Genomic DNA, 26333 nt, shown 5'->3' on the forward strand with positions numbered 1-26333 from the left:
GCCTCTGCTCTAAATCAACATTGCCAGAATTTTGATTTTGGACTTCTAGCCCCTAAAACTGTGAGACAAAGTTCTGTTTTTCAATCCACTCAGTGTGTAGTACTTTGTTATAGCAGCACAGGAGACTAATACAGATGACAGTAGCAGTAAGTGGAGTGCTGCTGTAACAAATACCTCAAAATGTGGAAATGGCTTTGGAATTTGGTAATGGGTAGAGGCTAGAAGAGTTTGAGGAGTTTGACAGAAAAAGTGTAGGTTAGATTGAAGAGATTATTGTAGAAATGTGACTGTTAAACTTGCTTCTGATGATATCTTAGACAGAAATGAGGAATATGTTATTGATAACTGGAGGAAAGGTAGTCCTTATCATAAAGTGGCAGAGAACATGTTTGAACTGCATTCTGTTGGGCTGCAAGTAAAACTTGTAAGTGATGAACTTCAAAGGGAATGTAATAAACTGAAGAAAGACTGTTTAACCAGAATGTGAAGGTGTGGAAATTGTCAATCAATCCATATTGCACAGAATTAAGAAGCGTGTCCTGGAGACAACACCAGGGCTGTAGCTGGACAACTCTTGGCTAAAGAGACAAGTCATATGACTTGTGGATCCAACTGACCATCTCAGCAGAAACACTTCCAGCTGGACTGAAGGAAATAGAGATGAGATGAAATAAAGGAAGGGTGTCAGACTTCTGGGACTCTACAGGCAGGAAACAGGCAAATTGAGCTATCCGGCTGTGAACACGAGTTATTCTTTAAGAAAAGGGAAGAATGACCTCAAGGGAAGTTCAGGGGCCAGTGGGTCTATCATTGACATGAGAACTCTGGGGTCAAAGGCCCAAGGCCCTTCTCATTTCCAAAAGGTAGGGCCACCTTATGAATTCCAAAGGGTGGGGTTGGTTCCCAGGGATAGAGGAAGCAGAGTCACTACCCAGGGCTGCCACCCAGGGACCCAGAAGACAAAGCACAGTGAACCAAAGAGGATTCGCCTCAAGCCTTAAAATCTAATGAAATTTGTACTGCTAGGTTTCAGACTTGACTTATGATCCCCTTTTCCTTCCATTTTCTTAGTTTTGGAGAGGGATGTCTATTCTATGTCTGCCTCACATTGTAATTTGAAAGTAGATAGCTTGCTCGGTTGCATCGATTTCAGAGATGGGGAATCATACCCCAGGTTTCATCCACAAATGAGTCAAGTGATTTAGAAAATAAAGATTTTAGACTTAGAGTCGATAATGAAATGATAAATATTTGGGGGGACACTGGAAGAGGGTGAACAGATTTTGCATATGAGAAGAACATGAATTTGGGAGGGCTATTATAGACAGACCATTATGAGCCGAGTTGTGTCCCTATAAAAAGACATGCTGAACCTAAATGCCCATCAACAAATGAATGGATAAAAAAGTGTGGTATAGGTATATATAATGGAATATTACTCAGTCATCAAAAGAATAAAATAGTGCCATTTGCAGCAACATGGCTGGACCTAGTGATGATCATATTAAGTGAAGTAAATCACACAGAGAAAGACAAATATATGATAACACTTACATGTGGAATCTTAAAAACAGGGTACAATTTACAAAACAGAAATAGACTCAGACACAGAAAACAAACTTATGGTGACCAAAGGGGAAAGGTGGGGAGGGATAAATTTAGAATTTAGGATTAACAGATATACACTACTATATATAAAATAGATAAACAACAAGGACCTACTGTATAGCACAGGGAACTATATCCAATATCTTGTAATAACCTATAATGAAAAAGAATCTAAAAAAGAATGTATATTTATATATACATATATGTATAACTGAATCACCTTGCTGTATGCTTGAAACTTTGTAAATCAACTATACTTCAATAAAAAAATAAAAATTTAAAATTAAAAATAAAGACACATTGAAGTCCTAACCCTAGTACCTGAGAATCACATTATTTGGAACTAGAATCTGTGCAGGGATAATCAAGGTAAAATGAAGTCATTAGAGTGGGCCCTAATCCAATATAAATGGTGTCCTTATAAAGATGGGAAAACTGGACACAGAGACAGACACATACAGGGAAGATGATGTGAAAATACAAAGAGAATGCCATCTACAAGCCCAGGAATGCCTGAGACTATAAAAAATCTGGAGAAGGGCATGGGGCCCATTCTCCCTCACAGCCTCAGAAGAAACCAATTCTGCAGACACCTTGATTTCAAACTTCCACCCTCCAGAATTGTGAGATAATACATTTCTGTTGTTTAAGCCACCTATTTTATGGCATTTCATTACAGAAGTCACAGAGACCAATATGGATCAGAAACTTGGATCTACATAAAGAAAGAAACAGCAAGAGGGAATGAGTAAGTTAACATAAAATAAAACCTTTATATTTTTCTTACTTTTAATTGACCTAAAAGATAACTGTTTAAAGTGGTAACAGTAACAATGTATTACTAGTAACAATGCTAGTATATGGGTAGGTGAAATAAATGACAACAATGGCATAAAGAATAGGAGGAAAGAATTGGTAATTTTTTATTTTAAGTAAGCTGCACTGAACATGAAGCAGTATACTATTACCTGAAGGTGGAATAGATTAGTTAAAAAATGTACATTATAAACTCTAAGCCCAAACACTAAACACATTTTAAAAATACAATTAACATACTAAGCAAGGAGATAAACTGGAATCATACAAAATTCCCAATTAAAACCAGAGAAGACAGAAAAAGAGGAGAGGTTAAAAAAAAGAATAAATAAATGAATAAGAAAGTGCAACAAAAAAGAAAAGTTACAAACATCATTGATTTAATCCAACTCTATCAATAACCACTTTAAATGTGCATGGTCTCAACATAGTAATTAAAACACAAAAACTATCAGAGGGGAATAAAAAACCCCACTACCTTACTATCTACCATCTATAAGAAACCTACTTTAAATATAAGGATTCAAATACATCAAAAATAGGGGGTAGAGAAAGATAGATCATGCTATTCTAATCAAAAGGAAACTGGAGTAGCTATATTAAATTCAGACAAAGCAAACTTCAGAACAAGCAGTATTATCAGGGAGTAACTACTCTATAGGGGTAAACTTTGTTATATACGATGCTTTTTAGTTCACACTGCCGTGCACTGGGGAATAAATCTGGTTTTTTAGTTAGGTGATACGTAAGCGAAAAGTCCTAACTCAAACTGTCTTCTCTATTCTAGCATCGACTGTGTCAGGGGAAACTGCTTCTGCTATCAGATATGCAAATCCAAACCCACAGTGAGTATCTCTCCCAGTGAAGACCCACTGGTATCCACCACAGAGTCAGACATTCCCCTGCCAGCTATGGGTGGGCGCAGCTCACCCTGGTATGAGACCCCTGGCTATGTTTAGTCTCTCACGTTCCTGTCGACAAACATAACAATCTTTAGTTACCTGTCAAGTTTCTAAGTGAGACAGCTGAGTACAGCTTTGTCCTGCCCTTCAGTGTGATGCTTGAATGTCTACAGCCACTGACCTTCTGTATCCAAAAATCTACCCTCAAAATGCAAATGAGACATTTACTTTTTGGTTCAAGTAAGCTTAGAAATTGGAAGGGGGCCTTTTAATGAGCAACAATATGCCCCACTTTAGTTGTTCTGTTCAAGTACATATGGTTTTCCATAACAGAGCACCCTAGCTCAGTGTTCCTTTTATTTTCTAGTCATCTAAGCCCTCCTTTTCCAATTACATGACTGGTCCATTAGTCCTGGTCAAAAAAATCCTAGCTGTGGCCGTTAGGTGGCAGTAACAGACTTCTGCCAGAAGCTCCAGTCAGCCGACCTGCAAGTGGCAGAAATTTCCACAATTATCACCACCTTCCTTATTCAGGTCTCTTACCATGTACGAGTAACCTCCAGGATCTATCAGTTTTTCTAATAGACCTTAATGGACTATGAAAGAAGGAATTTGTGGTCACTGATATCACCACGTATCACAGATCTGCGCTTAAAGCCAAAACTGCTCTCCAGGGTATCCTATATTGTTTTAAATTAACCACTTGAGTGGACTAAGCTCATTCTGAAGTTTTCCCATCTAGCATGCCCGATTAAAGTAGGGGAAGGGGCAGACTTGCACAACATCCCTTTCCCAATTGTTTGGAAAAGGGAAAGGTCCCCATTCGGACATCACATCCATTACAATGATACATTCTGTGTAAGAGGGAGGCAATGAGCATAAGCAATTTGTGTTCATAAATCCCCACTTTGAACCATACTTTGACTTGCAAACCTTCCAAACTTACATCATCATATTCTCCCAATGTAATTACAGTGCCATTAAACTCTTCATGAGCAGGTTTAGGGACCAATGACCAGCAATCTTAATAGTTTTTTCACCACCTATAGGCTACTGGAGCCAGACCAATGCAACGGCCATGGGTCCCTCTCTGGGTCCCTGGCTTGGGCTCTCCCATCACTCAAAGTCTTAGTCCTCTCTTTGCTTTGTACTTTTTCCATTGGCATGGGCTCTGAAGAGATTTTAGACTCCGCTTTTGTGTAATACTCAGATTCTTAATCCATCAAGACTAGGATAAATTGAGTGACTTTCTGTCATTTTATAAAATCTGAGGAATTGGTGCTGGAGCGTGTGTAATCTTTTATAGTGATTCATTAACATTTAGTGACTACTTCATTTATCTCTTCCTTTTCATGCCATTTTGAATCAACCATAAGACATTTCTGCCTGGTTCAACTGCCCAAGGTTTTTTCCCCATCTCTCGTATTCTTACTGTTCCATTTCCTCTGAGTAATCCTTTTTTTTTTTATTCCCTCTCATTAAATCTCATTCAGGGGAGCTGAGCAAGGAAATCAGGGGCAGCTTCCCTCACATCCTCTTATCCCCCCAACAACGTAGGCATGGGAGGAGTCCATGAGATTGTAGCTCCCTTTTATCTCAGCATCGGTCATCACCTGAGTCAGAGTCACAGTGTTGGGTTACGCATCATCGTACAACCCATCTAAAGCTACAAGCGTTTCCAGCATTCCAGTAGCCTCAGAGTAGCCCACTTACCATCTAAGAGGAGCTGGGCAGTGTCACTTTTCAGGGCATATACCATATACTCTTGCCTTTATGCAGCTTAACAGAGTGGGAGTTTGCCCCTCTAAACACATCTCTGGGGAAGCTGCAAGACAGTTTAGGTCCTGAGTAAGACTGCACACGGTGTCACCTCTAATCCCTCAAATGCAATTTCCATTTCAAGAGATACTCTGAAAAACACTGCAAAATGTGTCTAAAAATAACTCGACCAAATTCCAGTTAACGCTAATGCCTTCTGTATACTCCATTCCTCCCCCTTACAGACAGTCACAGACCCTCGCACGGGGGTTATGGCAGCTTCCCTCTGCTTTCAGTCACTGTAGTTATAACAGATGTGAGCAGCAAGGCACCTCTTCTTGACTGACTTCCCCCAAGTCTGCACCTCGTTACCCGTTTAGCTACTTCCCCGGGCCCGGGATCTACAAATGCTTTTCTGCTCATCAGTGGAAGAAACATTTCTGTAACCTCAGTCTAGGAGTGAGAAGGGAGAAACCAAATAGAAACAGTGCCTTGCCTCATTTTTCTTTATCCTAAACAATGTCTTAGCCTTTATTATCTAAATTAAAATGTGGGGGAGGGTCATTTCAAATGTCCCATCTGGGTGGCTCACTGGTGTTCAGCTAACTGTATGGTGTTCACCAGTTTGGGTAAGCCACCCGACTGTACAGTGTACTCACAAAAGGCTTCTATTTAAAGGTAAAGGATGTGGGGCAGCAGGAGAAAGAGAATGTAGGGGAGCATCAGAGGTCCAGGTTCGAGAGCCATCATGCAGCCCAAACTCGCCAGGACCCTTTCTCTGAGCACCAGGCAATGGACTGAGCCTCTCGCTTGAACCAGAAGATCTGTGCATGGAATCTTAGGAAGAACCCCCATCCTCACCCGCACCAAAAGCTCTCAATGGTCCTTTAAGTAATCAAGCCAGGTTATTAAACTGCTTAGGCCAGTTGCAAACCATCAGTAAAGAAACTGACCTGGAGGTCACCAGCGGACTTTCCAAACTTAAGCAGCACATCATAAATACCACTGCCATTATCTTGGCTAAAAGTAAAACCAGACCAGGGGTCTCTGGAGATAAAGATCCAGCCATTTCCAGTCCAGCCTAAACTGCTCTCTCTCCACATACCACCTCACCAGAAAACTGAAAGCATTTATTGCCTATATCATTATTTAATTACTGCATCATTGTTAACTATTCAGTAAAAATTTTAAACTTTTATGTATATGTTTTGTCTCTCCATATATATCATGAGTTTTTGATGAGTGAGTCCACTTATTAATTAATCATTCCATTCACATTTACTGAATAAAAACATGAAAAATTATATAATTAATAAATGAAAAGTACCAATATGGTGGTAAATTAGAAATAAGTCACTACTAATCCAAGATGCTAAAAGGGGTTCTGTAGTCACCATGAGAGACCGGCCACCAGCCAGTTCCCATCTGGGGAAATGTAGCATCTCAAAATTTCTATCTGGGTTTCATATCACTTAAATATGGCCCCACCTGAGATATAGTCAATAACATACTCCAGATTCTATGCAGCTCAACAAAACAAGAAAGGTTGATAAAATAATTGGAAAGGAAGAAACACATTTTTTGTTTTAAAAAGACAATTTGATTTTCTACAGAGAAAACGCAGAAGAATCACAAAGAGCTTCTGGGATTTTGTCAATATACGTTTTTTTAACTTGTGTGTTGGTTGTATAGGTATTTATTTACTTATTCGTTGTACTGGACATTTATACTTTATTCACTTTCTGAATGTGTGCCATATTCATAAATTTGAAAACAAAATTTAAAAATCTATGTGAATTGATGAACTACTGGAAATAAGATATTTCCAAAACAATCAATACACTGAAATGGACAATGATCCTATAAAGTGGCAATAATGAATTAGAAAAGGTAATTAAAAGGCTAAAGTAAATCTTAACTTATAAGAAATTATTCCAGGGATTGGGAAGAGGGGCTGGAGTACATCATTCCTTATGTGTCCAGGCAGTAAATAAGACCCATATGACATCTGGGTTTAGCAGAGGCAAAGCAGACATTGAGCTAATAGTTGGAAATGATATTTACCCATGTTTTAACTATGAACTTGAGGAATTATCTGAGCCATTTTTTCCACCAAAACTTACTTCCCACTACCAAGGTTAGACTTCCTTTCCAAAATATTCCTGATCGTTCAAGGAAAATTTCCTTTCCTTGCATTAGCCAGTGTCATTGTCTAAATAAACCACGTTTTATCAAAAATGACATTCTTCTCTATACAAATAAAATAGAGAAAGAAATGTGTTTATATGTATCATCTCCTCCCAGCCTCCTTTACAGCCTCACCATCAAATACATGCAATGGAGCCATCTTTTCTTTATTTCTCTGTTTTTATTCTTTTTGATCAGGATATCAAGCCTTGGCCTAATTGCCTAATTTGGAGTTCATTCGAACCATGCCAGTTCAATTTCAGTAAATGTGGTAGTAAAAGTATAAAGTCATATAAAAATGTCCTGTATGAGAAAGAAATGGTCTGATTGTCTAAACTGTGGTTTCCTCCAGATGCTGCACTTATTTCTCTTGTGAGTTATATTTAATTTGTACACGTGACATGATATAGTCTCCCTATTAGGGCTCTTGCTCTTTAAAGACACATGCCCTCAAATTCATCTTTGGTGCTCTTGGCACACCTGGCCCAGTATCCTGACCATTCTAAGCATCGTGCCATCTTTTATTTTTTAGAACCAGCATTCAGTTATTCATTTATTCAAAATAAACACCTATAGTACAGAAAAAGTATAATGGAGAAAGCTGGGCGGCCTGTTTTTTTCCTCCCCACATTTTCCAAGTGGCTAAATAATTAATAAACACAATATGTCATATTACTCTCATTCTGGGGAGTAAGAGCAAAACTTGATTTCCTTTGTACTGTATGCTTTTCAAGTCATCTCCCCACGTGGAAATTTAATAGTACCAACTACTAGCTGGCTGAACAGAGGCAGGAGAACAAGTCAAACTGGACTTCAAGAAGAACACATGCAGTAATGGAGACACCACTGTATACATATATAGCACTCTGAAGTTACCAACACTCTTTCACCTTGAATCTTCGTGACAACCTTCCAGAGTCAGGCATTCTAAGAAGTATTACCCTCTTCCACAGATTAGGGAGCAATTTTCAGCAATGCTATGTTATTTGTTCAAGTGGCCTGCCAGAAGCAGGGAGGTCAAGATTGAACCTAGGGCTTTGGCGTCGGCTGGGCGTGCTTTCCACTGAACAACACTGACGTGCGCAGACTCGGGACGTGCACATGAAAAAGGATCCATCAACAGATAAGGATTTTGTTTCAAAATGTAAAGCAGCTGATTTAAAAATCAGGAACTATAAGTCAAATATCAAGTGACAGCTTAAGGAAAATAAAACGGAAGTATAAATAATATATTTTAGACAATAAAATTATTTTAATTTTTCTTTCTTCTCATAGATGGCTTTTTCACAGCTGAGTTAAATCAAAGAATATTTTTAGATTTAGCATTTTACTACCCTTTGTCAATCCAAAATGTAATAAGACTAAAAATCTATACTTGTAGTTTTTTAAAGCTACAATTTGTTGAGTGCCAGGCTCTATGTAAGCGTTCTATAATTTTCTTTAATCCTCACAATGGTCTTATGATAGAGGTAAGTATCAATATCTCCCTATTACAGGCAAGAAATCTGATAATCAGAGGGGTTAAAAATTGTCTAATGACACATGAGCAGTGAGCATCAGAGCTAAGGTTTGAACCTGGGTTGCTGTAGACCACGTAGTGTAGGCGCCTAACCATTCTGCTGTCTGGGCTTCCCACATGCAGAGGAGAGGAATTTCAGAAACTATCTGACACGTGGTTTTAACTCCTGCATTAGTCCGGGCTCAACCACAGAGGCAGGGTCACTAGGATATATACGGATTTGATACAGGGACTTACCTCAGCTTATGCAGCCCTGCGTCTCCGTGAAGTTGCTGTCTTTCCGTCCAACGCTGGAGTCTAAAGTTCCCAGGATGGGTAGTAGGGAAGGGAAGCTGGGTGTGGGATGAGGAAGAGTAAGATCAACCAGGAACCCGCAAGCACGAGCTGGAGAACGGTGTGACATCTGCATCGGTTCTCGTCACTTCTGTCCTCCACGTCTCCCATGGGAATCTCTCTTCTGGAAACGCACAGGAAGCGAAATTATGGGTGTGTAAGTCAGCCTAGCCACGTTGATATATCACAAAGCCGCCCCGATTCTCTCTCTTGTTTTACAAGATGTGCAAAGTAAGCCTTGAACAGGTGCTATGGTATGTCTAAGATCCCTAAGGGACTCAAGAGTAAAGCAACCCTGTTAATTTCCTGTACATTCTTCCTTTTCCTATGGACTGGATGGCATATGAATTTCATTTTACTAATCAAACATACAGATTGGTAGTGGCTACTTGAAACACTGAGCTGTGAAGGATTCTGAAGCTGGAGTTCTGTTACTGATTAGTGATGTCTGCTGTGGGCACATGAAAGACGAGGCATAATAAATACAAAACAGTGTGCCACCCTATCTTTTACTGTTTGGCCTTTCTTCAGAAAATAAGATTGTAAGGGATAAGGATAAATAAATCAATGATAGCACTGTATTTTTATTAAAAAGACTTAAAACTGAGGGCAAGGAACACCCTATATTTATAAACTAACTATCGAGAAGATAATCATGTGTTCTTACAAAACAAGGAAGAACAAGGGGCTAAATGAATGTTTCTAATATTCACTGAGAATGTAGGGTTGAATGGACTTTTGTAATATTCACTTTCTTATTAAAATCCTGCTTGGAAATGCCTAAAAATCAGCACCTATAAGCACTCTTCTTGACATGCAAATTATAAACATCAAACACTTGATATTCTGCAATCAATGACTTATAATAAATTAGTCGTGTTTTGATTGGTGCTAATTTGGAAGTTGGGTTTCCCACTGCAGCAGGCTAGAGTGGTGAGGGGTTGAGGAAGAACATGTTCTTCCACCTGGACACAGGGGTATTCTAATAAGTTTACATAGATCTCTCTGACTGGAGTCACACAAACATTTATGCTTTCTATGCATATTCATTATCTCACCGTGAAGCAGGCAGAATTCCTATTTTCACAGATGAAGAAATTCAAGTTCCCACATGTAAATTTGCTTACGGCCAGTTAGCTGGTGAGTAACAGTGTAACAGCTGTAATCCAAGTTTAATGCCTTCAAAGTCTGCTACAGATCTTTTCCTGATGACTATCTCAAATAAACGTGTTGACACTAGCAAGAGGGAAATACGTTCATTTTAAGATAAAATCAGGACGCGTGCACAGCAATCCCACTGTTGACGTGGGACCTGCACTCACTGACTGCTTGCACTTACTCCCATCGATGCCCGCTTGAAGCATGCATGCCCAAGGGGAATACTGCCCCCGTCCTTGACAGGAGACACACACACACGGGAAGGTATGGACAGAAGTCTAGTAGGGGATGCTGGCACATTTTTAGGTTTCTAGCAAATTTCTGATCTCAAGTATGTGCATCTATATTTATATTTAGCTTACTTAACTAGAATAGGTACCCCATTAAAGCAGGTGAAAACAGGGCCTTTCTGTGCTGACTGTGTGGTGCCTTGACAATGATGGATGTTTAGAAGAAATAGGAAATTGAGATTTATTCCTTTCAGATAAGCGAAAGGGGTAAAGATCACAGTGATTTGCAAAGGGAGCTAATATTTTCAGTTAGTACATGGCACTCTGAATCTCATTTAATCTTGTCAACCATGCTCTAAAATAGTTTTCATTATCCCCATTTTTATAAATGAAGAAGTTGAAAAAGCTCGAGGGAACAGTTAAAGGCTCCCAAACTAGGGAGATTTTAATTATTCTTATTCTTACGGGGTTTTTCCTTATTGTGGAGGAAAATTTCCTTCCTGTTCGATCTTTTGTGGCCACAAAATAAGAATTTTGTGCAAACAATAAATCTTTAAGGATGGGTAACAGGTGTAACTTAAAAGGTAGAAATTACTCTTTAGGATGACAATACAACCAAGAATGGGCTGCGATCAGGGATTTGGTTAGACTTATCTATACAATATTCCCCTTTCCCCAGGGCCATCCTGTTTTTCTTCTCAGTGACAAAAGTCATAATAACAGTAGCTTCTATGAACTTAAATTTGACAAAATGCTTCACAACAAAGAAAGAAAGTATGCATTTTTCCCTGACATTGTATATCTGGGAAGCTCAAGGATTAGAGTATACAAATAAATTTCTGAAAGTCATACAAGTACGGGGTAGAGCCTGGATTTGAGTACAGTCAGTCCAGTACCACCGGGGTGCTCTAAAGCACTTCATTCTATAGTCCACCAGTAAAAAATGTTCAGGTACAAAACAAAACAAAACAGAGGAGAAGTAAGACAAATCCTTTACTAAAAATGCAATGGTATTATTTTTCCACTTTGGGCTATTTTCAGCAGCTAGATAAGAAGCAATTAACCAAAAAACAAGTAAACCAAAAAAACCCAAAAAACAAACAAAAAAAAACCCAAACCACCAAAAATATGTTGAGAAAGTACGTTGAGGATTAACTGTACAGATTTTTTAATGGACTTTCTTTTTTGAGCAGTTTTAGGTTCCCAGCAGAATACAGAGAGTTTCCCATATAAACCCTGCACTCACACCACACAACGTCCTGCACCACAGTGATGTTTGTTACAACTGATAAAGCTACACTGACACATCATTATCACCCAAAGTCCATAGTTTATATTAGGGTTCACTCTTGATGTCGCACATTGTTTGGCTTTTAACAAATGCGTAATGAGATGTGTTCACCAATGCGGCAACAGACAGAATAGTTTCACTGCCCGAAAATATCCTCTGTGCTCTGCCTATTCATCCCTTCCTTCCCTCTAATCCCTGACAATAACTGATCTTTTTATAGTCTCCATACTTTCACCTTTTCCAGAATGTCATGTAGTTGGAATCATAAAATATGTAGCCTTTTAAGTTTGGCTTCTTTCACGTAGTAATATGCACTTAAATTTCCTCCATGTCTTTTTGTGACTTGATAGCCTATTTCCATTTAGTCTGTAGTATATTCCGTCATCTGGGTGTACCACAGTTTAGTTATCCATTGAAGGACATCTTGTTTATGACCAAGTTTTGGCAACTAGAGATAAAGCTGCCATAAATATCCTACTGCACATTTTTTGTGGGCATAAGTTTTAAATTCATTTGGGTAAATACCAAGAAGTACAACAGTTGGATCACATGGTTAAGAGTATGCTTAGTTTTGTAAAGAACTGCCAATCAAATTGGCCTCCAAAGTGGCTGTACCATTTTTTATTCTGGCAAACAATGAATGAGAGTTCCCACTGCTCCACATCCTCACTAGTATTTGGTGTCATCAGTGTTAACAGATTTTGGTCATTCTAATAGGTGAATAGTTGTATTTCACTGTTGTTTTAATTTGTAATATCCAAAGGACATATGTTTATTTGCCATCTTTATACCTTTTTTGGTTGGTATCGTCTGCCCATTTTTAAATCAGGCAGCACATTTTCTTATTGTTGAGTTTCAAGTGTTCTTAGTATATTTCTGTTAACAGTACCTTATCAGATGTGCTTTTGCAAATATTTACTTTCAGTCTGTGGTTTGTCTTCTCATTCTCTTGATGCTGTCTTTTCACGGGGCAGAAATTTTTATCTTCTATGAATTGTATAATTTTGCATTTTATGTTTCGGTCCATTATCCATTTTGAGTAAACATTTGTGAAGGAGGTAAGGTCTGTGTTGAGACGCTTTTTTTTTTTTTTTTTGGCATGTGAAGGTCCATTTGTTCCAGTATCATTTGTTGGGGGAAAAAAACTTCTCCATTACATTGGTTTTTTCCCTTTGTCAAAGAACAGTTAACTATATTTATGGAGGTCTATTTCTGGGCTATCTATTCTGTTCCACTGATCTATTTGTCTATTCTTTTGCCAATAACACACTGACTTCATTACTGCAGCTTTACAGTAAGTCTTGAAGTTGGGTAGTGTCAGTCCTCCAACTTTGTTCTTCTTCAATATTGAGTTGACTATTCCGAGATTTTTTGCCTCTCCATACAAATTTTAGAATCAGTTTGTTAATATCCAAGAAACAGCTTGCTGGGGATTTGAATAGAATTGCACTGAGTATGTAGATCAAGTTGAGACTAACTGACATCCTGACAATATTGAGTCTCACAATGCATAAATATTAAATGTCTCTCCATTTATTTAGTTCTTCTTTGATCTCTTTCATCAAAAGTATTAAGTTTTCCTCACAGAACTCAAACATAGTTTGTTAGATTCATACCTAAGTATTTCATTTTTGAGAGGTACTAATATAAACGATACTGTGTTTTTAATTTCAAATTCTATTTGTTCATTGCTGGTATATAGGAAAATGATTGACTTCTGTGAACTAACCTTGTGTCTTGCAAACAGGCTGTGACTGCCTATTAGTTCCAGGAGCTTTTTGTCAATTCCTTTGGGTTTTCTCCATAGATAATCATCTCATCAGCAAACAAGCACAGTTTAGTTTATTGCTTCCTTTTTAATCTGCATATGTTTTTTCCCCCTTGTCTTGTCTCACAGTATTAGCTAGGACTTCTAGTATGATATAGAAAAGGAATGGTAAAAGAGGACATCCTTGTCTTGCTCCTGATTTCAGTAAGCTGGAGTTTCTCACCGTTAAATATATTAGTTGTGGGGTTTTTTGTTTGTTTGTTTGTTTGAAAATGTTCTTTTCAAGCTGAAGAAGTTCCTTTCTTGTTCTAGTTTGATGAGAGTTTTTATCATGCATAAGTGTTGGATTTTATCAAATTTTTTTTCTCATTTACTGATATGATCATGTAATTCTTTAGCCAGCTGATGTGATAGATCACATTAATTGATATTTGAATGCTAAATCTGCTTTGACTATGAGAGGAATCCCACTTGGTCATAATTCTCTTTATATATTGTTAGTTTTGATTTGCTTATGTTTTCTTGAGGATTTTTGTGTCTATACCCCTGAGAGGTATTGATCTGCAGTTTTCTCATGTCTTTGTCTGACTTTGGTATTAGGTTAATGCTGACCTAGAATGAGTTAGGATTTATTATCTCTGCTTGTATCTTCTGGAAGAGATTCTAGAGAAATGGCATAACATCTTCCTTAAATATTTGGTAGAATTTACCAATAAAACCATCCGGGCCCAGTGCTTCCTATTTTGCAAAGTTATTAATTATTGATTCAATTTTTAAAATAGATATAATCAGATAATCTATTTGTTCTCGTGTAAGATTTGTCAGATTGTATCTTTAAAAGAATTGGTCCAGTTCATCCAGGTTACCAAATTTTGTGGGCATAGAGTTGTTCATAATATTCCTTACTATCCCTTTAATGTCCATATGACCTGTAGTGATGTCTGCTCTTTCATTTCTTTTATTAGCAATTTTCTTAGTTAATGTGGCTAAAGGTTTATGAATTTTATTTATCTTTTTGAAGAACTAGCTTATGGCTTCATTGATTTTTTTTCTCTACTGACTTCTTATTTTTAATTTCCTTTACTTCTGCTCTAATAGCGTATTTATTTTCTCCTGCTTACTTTGAATTTGTTATATTTTCTAATTTCCAAAGACAGAGATTAAATTATTGATTTTAATCTTTCTTCTTTACTAACATATGCATTCAATGCTACAAATTTCCTCCTAAGCACTGCTTTACTGTATCCCACAAATTCTGATAAGTTGTATTTCCATTTTATTTTAGTTCAAAACTTCGTTTAATTTCTAAATTCTATCAAAATTTCTTCTATGTTATTTAGAAGTGTGTTGTTTAATCTGAGTATTTGGGGATTTTCCAGCTATCTTCTTGTTAATGATTTCTAATTTAATTTCATAGCAGCCTGAGAAGAGACATTGTATTACTTTTGTTCTTTCAAACTTGTTGAGGCATGTTTTATGGCCCAGAATGTCATCTATCTTGGTAAATACTCCATGTGAGCTTGAGAAGGGTATGTATTCTGTTGTTGTTGGTTGAAGTACTCTATAGAAGCCTATTAAATCTATTTGATTGTTGGTGGTGCTGAGTTTAATTGTGTACTCATTTTCTGCCTGTTAGATAAATCCATATCTAATAGAAGGGTGTTTAAGTCACCCTTCTATAGCTATTATAATATTAATTAATCCAACCTGGACTGAGAATAACCAGAGTAATTGTTTTACTGAAAGAAGTAACTCATAAAAGGGTCAGATACTTGAGGAATTTTATTGTCTTACCTATGATATTAGTGTTACTGCTTTAGATGGTAGATTTGCAGAGTTACATTTCTGCTTTTTTTTTTCTTTTTTGAGCTGTATTTGCTTTAGTTTTGATTTTTCGTACTTTATCCTGCACTTGAATGTGTGGTAACAGTAGGTAGTAGGTATTTAGTTCACAAGGCCCAAAATGCTGTGTGTGAGCAGTAGATGCTTGAAAATGAAAAATATTACCATTTATTTACTTAATTATTATATGCAATTCTATCAAAATACAAGAACTACAAGGTAGGTAGAGTAACACTTGGGCAAAGCAACACTTAAACACTTAGGTACAGTCTGACTCTGTTCTAATTAATCTTTAAATGTCACAATCTCCACATTCCCTACCTATATTTTTTTAAAGTGAAATTCAGTTCTTCTATCAGCACAGTTGGGTTGGTGTTAAAATACAGCTCTTTGCCTTTATGTTTTCCGCATAGAGTTAAATTCATAGCTATAAATTATGAAAAATGTCCATTGTTGTTGCTGTTTGTAGTTGTTGTTTAGGCATTTTGTTTCTTTACGCTTGCTGTTGCTAAAAATGAGGTCTGGGACTCAATAAATTGTAGAAGACTTTGTAATTGAAAATTGTAAGCTTTACTTCCTTTGAGTTATTGAGATATACCAAGCCCGTTTAGACCTCAGGCTCTTTGTATGCACTTCTCTCTGCTTAGAACACTCTTTCTCCAGATATCCATAAAATGCATGTCCTCATTTTATCTAGTCAACTGTCAGAAGATCCTCACAGAGGTCTTCCCTGGCCAAACTATCTAATACAGAAGCTGCAATCACTGTCTATTCCTTTAAATCTGTTAATGGGAACTGATCACACTATTGAAAACATTGTCTATTTGTGTGCTCTCTGTCTACTCACTGGAAAATGCTCCTGGTCTCTTTTCTGCAGGGTTGTATGCCCATTGCCTAACACAACGTGCCTGACACAAAGAAAATGCTCAATAAAGCTTTGCATAATGAACAAATGCTTCTTACAACCATCTCTTCCAGTATGTTCACTGAGATAATGTCACATCATCTTTCAAATTTGGTGAATTCTAGGTGAAAGAAAACTACACTCATTCTTTATTCTTAGCTCAGCCCCTGGTTATTGGTGTACTGGAGGTCAGCTCTAGACATAAAATCCTGCTCAAATCTGCTATGTGGATTTTCTGTTTGGGACCATGAAAATCTACTCCAGAGTTGTTACGAGTACTTCTGAATTTATACATGATCAAGATACACTGATACCACTATCTCTAATCAGTGTAAAAACTTCAGTAATGTGAATAGACATGCCATCCAAATTTATTGCTACTATCTAAATATTCAAGGTAAATGAAAGCAAGCATTCTATACACAAATAGGATTGAAACTCTTCTTATATGCTTTATATTTTAAAATTCTATCAGTTGGTCGAAATATAAACATGTGCATGTATTACTGAGGGAATAAACTGCTTTAATTAATGACTGTGAAAGCTGATAACTTTATATATAAAAACACTTGCTAAAAACGTTCAAGTAGTTGAATAAATAGAGCAATAAATCTAGTTAGTTTTAGAATACTAGATAAATTATGCAGAAGTATCTAACGTGATGGAAAAACATGGTTCTAATACGGAGCAGGAATATTTATAAACAATCTAAATAATAGTAATCGGCAAAGAATACAAAAGTTGTCATAATTCTAATAATTTGAAGTACTCGCATTCCTAATATTAAGTAAAATAACCCTTAAGAATTATATTTTTAGTTCCTTAATTTCACCTAAACTCTAAAGCTTATTTTTAAAACATTCTATTTATGATTTTTTTGTAAATGAATTAAAAGCCAAAGTTTCATGAGAAAGAAAATTTCTGAAATTATATAAAATATTCATAATAAATTACTTTGATCTAAAGTAATTAAAGTATATAGAGTATGAGGAAGAGAAAGAATAGAATAAAATAAGGATACAAAAACACTATTATTTTCATTAATCAAATTTCTATAAAACAAATATTACAAAAGTACTTCAGTAAGATATTCTTTTATAGTTCTGATTCTAGGAAAGTAAAAATTAACAAAACACATCATCAATGGAACTGATACAGTTACCTACCCATTTTTAAACTTTAAAAGTTTGACAGCTCATTGAAGTAATGATGAATTCCTTTATGACCCTGATTTTCTAGCATACTAAGAGATTTTTGGAGCCCGCACAGCTCCAAACAGTATAGTGAACTTGTTTGAAGAAGCATTTATAGAATAGAAAATAAGTTTTAAACTGATGTCATGCAATTGATGTTGACAATGAAACAAACATGATATAAGCTTTAATTAAGAAGTCAAAAGCATACACTGCTTTCTTAACTCCCAGAAAGCAATTATAGCACAGAATAAAGTAAAAAGCTATGACTTTAGCAGGAATGTACTGGAGGCATTTATAACATTTTTTTTCAGGCAAAGACAAACTATATGACATTTAAGAGATTCAGGTGTTCCCTTATCATGTATTCATACAAAATATTCAAACAAGATGAATAGTGGCAATTAGAGGTAAAAAGGACTTCCTGAATAAAAGAAAGGCTTAGTAATTTATTTACGGATAACTATAACAATCTAGCAGGACCTATTAAATTAATAAGTTCTTACAGAAAATGTAGTGAGTTTGGTGGAAACTGATGAAGAAGGAACCAAACAGAAATGTCTTGAAATTTCACGAATATTTTACATTCTACATGCTGCAATGATCCTATTATTCTACTCAGATAAAATGCTAAAATTATTATTCATTAAATGAAGCCTGAGATACAGATAATAAGTCAAAGACAATTTTTTTTACTTTGAAAAACAATTACATTGCTTTGATTTCTAGATTTATGGTTTAAGGCTAATTTTTTCCAATGATTGTGTGAAAAAGCAAGTGAATGCAAAACTGTTAGAAATAAATTATGCACATAAGGGCAACAATCATGAGCTTGCTTTTGAGAATATTCAGAAAAAAATTTATTCAAGTACTGCACAGAGCTTTAGTTTCTGAGATTGTTTCAAAGAAAATGCATCACACAATCCTAATTAAGTTCAGTGTTAAATTCAGGAGATAAAGGATGAAAACCTTAATAACTTAGTGGCAGCATCACCATTTACTTGGGCACTTTATCAGGCAGAATGAGTAAAAAATGATCTTGCTCATTCACCAGTTTCAGTTGAAATAAGCATCTATTTAGTATGGCAGTTGTACAGTAGAGTGACAGAGCAATTTTGTACATTATAATCCCCCGGAACCTCAGAATATTTCCTTTTTTGGAAATAGGGTCATTACAGATGAAATTAGTTTAGACAAGCACATACTGGAGTGGGATGGTTCCCTAATCCAATATGACTGATTTCCTTAGAAGAGGAGAGATGCATTGAGAAAAAGCCATGTAACGACACAGGCAGAAATTGAAGGGATGCAGCTCCAAGCAAGGAATGCCAGATTGACAGCACCCCCAGAAGCTGGCAAGGAGGCAAGGAAGGCTGCTACCCAGAGTCTCAGAGGTAGCATGACTCTGCTGGCACCTGGACTTAGACTTCAAGCCTCTGTAACAACTCCAACACATTTCTCCTGTTTTAAGCCATGCAGTTTATGATACTTGCTTTAGCAGCCCTAGGAAGCTAATACAGGGGCAAGACAAAGGACCAAACAGGGTCCCCCTTGGTGATACAGGCATCTGGGGATAACAGAGAGGAGGGAGAGTAGAAAGTCCTGTCTGCTTCCCCAGACCTTTCTCTCCAGTAACGAGTTCAGAGATTTGGGAGCTGATCAAGGAAAAAGATATGACTGTGAGTTGATATTAGCAAAGGTTTGTCTAAGGAAGGGAATTCCCTCATAGCATGAGTTCTTCCAGAGACAATGGCACGGGACCACTACCCAGAAAGAGAAGAAAGGAGAGGGAAATTGGAGAGGGAACTTACGTCTAGCACAAGAGGAATCTCTAGGTCAGAGAACTCCAAGCCTGGGGTCTTTTATTGTCTCAGGATCTGTTTTGTCTATGTCTTCCAGATGGGTATAGTTTCATGGAATATGAAAAGGCAGGTTCTAAATGTCTAAAAATGTACTTACTGGGCTGTATTTTAAGTAATTGGATGAGTAAAACTTTGAGTTTAGCTCTGGTGGACTTTTCAGAATGGTCCCAGCCTGATGTGAGGAATTAAACATAGGGCCAAAAGTAGAGGCCAGTTTTGGCTCATTTATGTAACAATATATCCCTTGGCCCATGTTGTTATACAATCTAAGTGTATGTTATTTCATAAAGCCTGAACTTGGAGTCAGCAACAAAGCAGTCTAATGACTCAGAATCCTATATGTTCACAAACTAGGATTTCAAAGTCCATTTGCAGCCAGGCTGGCCAGTTAGCGGGGGGAATTCAGGACAGTAGGTCAGAAAAGGAGACGACTTTGATTTGTTTAATCACTTAGTAATAGAGTAACATTTTGGCTCTTTGGTACAATGTCTCTGGCTATCTGTAAATTTTGGTGAGTGTCATCTACAGGAAGATGTGTTAGTAAGTGCACAGACCACCCCCCTTCCTTCATCAGCCAGTGAGCCAAGGTAGGACTATGTGGTCGTTTAACACCATGGACCCTATAGTATGATGAGATTCAGCCATAAGTTCCAGTTCCTGGGCCATTTGTTCAGTGTGTGGATAACTCTTAGGACACACTTATCAGAACTTCTTTTAAATCCAGGGCATCTGTGGTCTCTTAAATTATTTACTGGTCATCACTGCCAGTAAAGAGAACTTATATTTTTTAGACACCCCCCTGAGAAACAACTGGGTGGACTCAAACCTCATTTCAGCCCCTTCTGGACCTGTCAAGTCATCATGCTGTAACACCATCTGTTGTCTGATAAGCTTACTCCAAATCCCTGACTGAGGGAGGAGATCTTTGGCCTCAGCCAGCATTTTCCATTGACAGTCTGCCCAGGCCATTATGAGACCTAGTGTAGGCAGAACAGTTTTCCAGGGCCTAAAAATCCACATCAGCAAGGTATTTGTGTACTGGTCCAAAGCCTCCTCTGTGGGTCATTCCCAACCTGTGCACTAACTGTGCAAGATCCTTTAGTAGGAACACCATTATTTTTTGCATCCAAAACTAAACATTGATTAACAATGATGGATGGATTTTGTTTTAAATTTAAATTTTAATTTTAACACCTTTACTTTGGTATGGTACCTGTACAGTAAACTATACATATTTCAGATGCACAATTTGATGAATTTTGATAGATGTATACACCAACACAATCAAGACAGCTAACATTTCCATCACTCCCCAAGAGGTGCAAATTTCAAATTCCCAATTTATGCCTTTCCACCCTCTTTACCCCCTGGAAAACACAAGTTGATTCTCTATGTCTGTGAGTCTATTTCTGTTTTGTAGATAAGTTCATTTGTGTCCTTTCTGTTCGATTCCACAAATAAACAAAGTAGTATTCCACTGTGCGTATATACCACATACTCTTTATCCAGTCATCTGTCGATGACATTTGGGTTGTTTCCATGTCTTGGCTATTAAATAGTGCTGCTGTGAACACTGGGGTGCAGGTGTCTTTTTGAATTAAGTTCCCTCTGGATATATGCCTAGGAGTGGGATTACCGGGTCATATGGTAAATCTATTTTTAGTTTTTTAAGGATCCTCCATACTGTCCTCCACAGAGGCTGCAACAGTTTACATTTCCACCAACAGTGTAGGAGGGATCCCTTTTCTCCACACCTTCTCTAGCATTTATTGTTTGTGGACTTTTTAAGGATGGCCATTCTGACTGGTGTGAGGTGATATCTCATTGTAGTTTTGATTTGCATTTCTCTAACAATGAATGATGTTGACCATCTTTTCAAGTGCTTGTTGACCATCTGGATGCCTTCTTTGGAGAGATGTCTATTTAGGTCTTCTGCCCATTTTTTGATTGGGGTGCTTGTTTTTAGGATATTAAGCTGCATGAGCTGTTTGTATATTTTGGAAATTAGTCTTTTGTCAGTCACATTTTTTGGCAAATATTTTCTCCCTTTCTGTGGGTTGTCTTTTCGTGTTGCTGATGGTATCCTTAGCTGTGCAAAAGCTTTTAAGTTTAATTAGATTCCATTTGTTTATTTTTTGCTTTTATTTCCATTACTCTAGGAGCTGGTTCAAAAAAAATATTGCCACGATTTATGTCAAAGAGTGTTCTGCCCATGTTTTCCTCCAGGAGTTTTATAGTATCTGGTCTTACATTTAGGTCTTCAATCCATTTTGAGTTTATTTCTGTATATGGTGTTAGGGAATGTTCGACTTTCAGTCTTTTATAATTAGCTGCCCAGCTTTCCCAGGACCACTTGCTGCAGGGACTGTCTTTTCTCCACTACTCTGTCTTCTAGCTCACTGGTTCGTTCTTCTGCCCTGTTTAGTCCATTCTAGGTTCCTTCTAGTCTGTCATTCATTTCAGTAAATGTATTCTTCAACTCCGTTTGGGTATTCTTTATCTTTCCTAACTCTTTGCTAAACACTTCCCTCTGTGTATCTATATGCCTCCTGAGTTCTCTGAACATCTCTGCCATCATTACTCTAAATTCTTTCTCAGGCAGACTGCCTATTTCCTTATCACTTATTTCTTCTTCTGGGATTATCTTGTGCCTTGGCCTAGAAGATATTTCTCTGCCACCTCATATTGTCTAACTTTCTATTTGTATTTTTAGGTAGGTTAGTTACATTTTTCAACCTTGGAGAAATGGCCCTCTGTGGGGGACATCTTATGTATCCCAGCAGTACACTTCTCTCTCGTCACTCAAGGGCCAGGGTCCAGCTGGTCCTAATGTAGAGTCTCATCTGTCTTTGTGGGTTCCTTCCACAGGCTTTGGGATTGTTGTTTTCTTATTTCTGGGATCTGCCCCTGGTGGATGAGGCTGGACTAGAGGACTATGCAGGTCGTCTTCTAGCAGAAGGAGACAGTGACCGCCCACTGCTGGATGAAGCTTGGTCCTGGCCCTCAAGTGGGTAGGGCCGTGCCCAGGGATGTGCCTAGAGGGAGCTGTTGGCTCAGGAAGATTGCTGATGGGTGAGCCTGAGTTCCTACCCAGTACGTTGTTTGGCCTGAGGCTTCCCAGCATGTAAGCCTACAGGCTATTGGGTACGGGGTAGGTCTTGTTGCTAATAATTCAAGCAAGATGTCAGCCTCCAGGAAAGTTCATGTAGATGACCATTCTCTGAATGTCTGCCACCAGCTTTTATTTCTCCATGGTCAGCCACAGCCGCCCCCTACCTCCTTAGGAGACTTTCCAATACCAGCAGGCAGATTTGGTGCATGTTCCTGTAAAGTTACTGCCTCTGTCCTTGGGCCCGGCGTGCGCAAAATTCTGTGTGCACTTCCCAAGTGAGTGAAGTCTTTGTTTCCCCTAGTCCTGTGGGGCTCCTGGAGTTAAGCGCCACTGGCCTTCAAAACCAGATGTTCTGGAGTTTCCTCCTCCCAATGCCGGAACCCCAGGCCGGGGAGACTGATGTGGGGCTCAGAACTCACTTCTGTGGAAGGGCCTCTGCAACTTAAATATTCTTCAGCTTGTGGGTTGCCCGCCCAATTATATTACGAGCACGCCCCTCCTACCATCCTTCTGAGGTTCCCTATTTATGTTTCCAGTTGAAAAGGATCTTTTTTTGCTAGGTTCCAGTCTGGGATTTTTTGATGGTTGTTTAGTAGTCAGCTGTGGTTTTGCTGTAGTTGTGAGGAGGGGCGAGCTCATGGTCCTACTACACTTCCTTCTTGACCAGAAATCCTATATTTTCTTTTTGTCTGTATATATATTTCTATAATATCATAACAAAGCAAATAAACCATTTCTGATAGATGAATATATGTGTAAATATATTTAATCTCCTTTATGCAGAGTTACTGTTTCTAAGAAAAAATTTTTAAAATTCAAAATATTTTTATATTTGACTATGTAAAATTTAAAAATATCTGAATGCTAAAATCACTGTTAAGAAAATAAAAGCAAATGAAAAAATATGAAAAATAAATCATTCTCATCACACATCATCCAAAATATTTAATATCCTTAGTATATTAAAAGGTCTTGTGAATCACTACAAAAAAGAAAAAGACTGAAAGGAGAGCATACGATCTGGCAAGAGATTAATTAAAAACAAGAGACATACAAATTACCAAACACATTTACCAAACATATTTAAGAATTGTCAGACTTAACAGTAATCAGCACGATTCATGCCAGTTAGATTTGGGGTATCTGTTGTGGCTGAAAGAATTCTAGTTGGTAAATCTATAAAGTATGTAGTGTGACTATGTGTGTTTATGTGGTGTAGTAACAGAGTAACAGAGGGATAGCAGTGGTTCTATCAGCTCTTTCTCCAAAATATATTCTCCATATCTACACTTTTCTCCACTTCCAACGTTAGCATGTTAATCCAAGTCACCATTACTCCTTATCGAGACTAATACAGCAGTTTCCTAACTGGTCCCTAGGATTCTGCGATTATTCTTTGATCCCCAAATTCTCTTCACCAGTGATTTTTCAGAGTCAAAATCAGAACATGTCATTCTCTTCAGAACTATCCAGGACTTCAGGACTTTATTTATACATCAAAGAAAGTTCAAGCTATCATATTGTCCTGGTTTGTTTCCTTTGTAGCACTTAGCCATACTGAAAAAAAAATACATTTGGGGGAAGGTAAATTATTTATTTGATTATTGTTTGTATGTAATATAAGTATTGTGTAATTTAGGACCTTGTTTGTTTTATTTGTAGCTATGTGCCCATCACTTAGAAAAGAGTCTGAAACAGTAGATGTTCCATAAAGATTCATGGAATGTATGACTAAATTAGGGAATGGATAGTGAATGATGGGGGGAAAGTGTTGTTAAGTCAGTAAGGTGAAATTTAAAGGGAGAAATCAGAACATTATCTCCATTTTACTTCACTGGAAGTTTAGATTTTATCTATTTAAAGATCATTCCAATGTACCATGATTCTCAAAGTAGGATCAAATATAGGTTTTGATTTAGCTGTAAGAATCAGAGACTTAAGTTGATCTCATTTAATATAATTCATAACTTTTCTTGTGCATAAGTCAAATGCTAGTGAAAGGTCAATATCAGGTCAATATACATTAAGTGAGACACACAGGAATTCTTCACAAAGTAATAGTGGATTTAACATTGATAATTCACGGAACAGCTCCTCTATGACAGAATTTTTAATAAAGAATTAAGCATATATTTTAGATTGACTGCTTCAGAAGCGGTTTCCTCTCTAATTTCTAGGGAATAGAATTTCTGTTTAAAAAACGAGAGACTATGAAAGAGGTGTCTGTACCCTCATGTTTGTAACATTATTCACAATAGCCAAAAGGTGGAAGCAACTCAAGTATCAATCAACAGATAAACAGATAACAAATTGTAGTGTACATATAATAGCATATTGTTTAGCCTTAGAAAGGAAGGGACTTCTGACACATGTGACAACAGGGGTGAACATTGGGGACGTGATGCTAAGTGAAATGAGACAGATGTAAAAAGACAATACTTGTTATTACACTTATATGAGGTACTTAAGCCAAATTCATAAAGACAAAATGTAGAATGGTGGTTGCCAGGGGTGGAGAAAGAAGGGAATGGGGAATTACTGTTTAACAGGTATATAGTTTCAGTTTTGCCACATGAAAAGCATTCTTGAGGTGGGTTGCACAACAAAGTGAATGTATTTAATGCTACTGAATTATACAGTGAAAAATGGTTAAGACAGTAAATTTTATGTTATGTGCATTTTAACAAAATTTTAAAAATTTGAAATGAGATGGGCTATACTTCCAATTTAACTAAATAAGATTCTTTCTAAATAGATAAAAAGTAAACAAATTGTTCAGGATCAAAGCTCGCTCTTTAGAGAATTAAACAATCTTAAGCAATGAACCTTTCAAAGATGTTTTATACCTTCGAACAACAGCGAAAGATTCCTACCAGGTTCCAATCACATAGAAAGTAACCTGGAACCTTCAAAATTCAGAAGTTAATGTCAATTCTTAAGAATAAAAGCTTAAGAATAAAAGCCTTCAGGGGCACCTGTTGTCTGAAATTCCACAAAGTCACTCACCAATTTTACACCTTACACATACCAAAGACTACCCTGAAGACATGTTCTTGTGGCTAAACTTAGATCCTCTAAATTAGTTTATTATATGTGAGCTTTTATTTGAATCAGTAGGAAGCTAATAATAGAATTAAACTGATAAAATATGCCAAGTGGTTTCTTTTGACTTTAGGATACATATATTACCTAACTCATATTGATTGATTTTGGATTTTTATGTCATGACAGGGAGCGGCAGGGCAAATTAACACTGCAATATTTTACAGTTAATTAATCAATTAAACTGTGGATGGAACCAGTTTTTAAAGTATCAACAATGTAGTATTAGGAAGTAATATTATACTAATAGATTTATATGCTCAAACAAAATTACAACTCACTACTAACTCGAATTTAATAAAAATGGCATGGCTTAATATGTGCTTTTTCTCGAAATATTTTTAGATGTGTTTTGATTCACATCAAATCTGGATTTGATCATTCAAGTTGTCAACAAAGTCTGGAATACTTTTAATTATGGCCAAATTTGGGGAAGGAAAAACCCACATCACAGGTCCACCTCATGGCTACCTCCCTTTCAGATTGTTCACCAGTGTTTCAATGAGTTGTCTGGATATATATTAACCCAGGGCTTTACTTTTAATACAAAAGCTAATTGTCCTTTCCTTTTATAAAGACTTTTGAATTCCTTCTAGCAAAATACCGAGGATCCACTAAAAATAATCCTGTCCACCAGTTTTAGATTAAGACCATCACAAGCAACATTGTAGAGAATTACTGTAAATGTGTGTGTAATGATTGCTCCAAGTTGTACCAGTAAATTACCATGAACATAATTTGAAGTATT

The 26333-nt window shown here is 37.1% G+C and overlaps 1 protein-coding gene and 1 pseudogene across 23 annotated transcripts in view; one reads left to right on the forward strand and one right to left on the reverse strand.

Moving 5' to 3' along the window:
* Positions 1 to 26333, reverse strand: part of ADAM28 (ADAM metallopeptidase domain 28) — a 308912-nt gene that overhangs the window by 101640 nt on the left and 180939 nt on the right. For 22 of the 23 annotated variants that reach the window (XR_012066056.1, XR_012066071.1, XR_012066070.1 and 19 more), the window contains one exon: positions 9028 to 9247. The gene's annotated coding sequence lies outside the window, so the exon portion shown is untranslated. Of the gene's footprint in view, positions 1 to 9027; positions 9248 to 10181; positions 10261 to 26333 lie in introns of all 23 variants that reach the window. The other variant, XR_012066060.1, reaches the window with a different exon arrangement.
* The window catches only part of LOC116286100 (ribosomal protein uL24-like pseudogene), a 44380-nt pseudogene that overhangs the window by 3928 nt on the left and 14119 nt on the right, over positions 1 to 26333 (forward strand).

The sequence above is a fragment of the Vicugna pacos genome, chromosome 31, assembly GCF_048564905.1.
Source record: "Vicugna pacos chromosome 31, VicPac4, whole genome shotgun sequence".
In the NCBI taxonomy this organism is placed as follows: Eukaryota; Metazoa; Chordata; class Mammalia; order Artiodactyla; family Camelidae; genus Vicugna; species Vicugna pacos.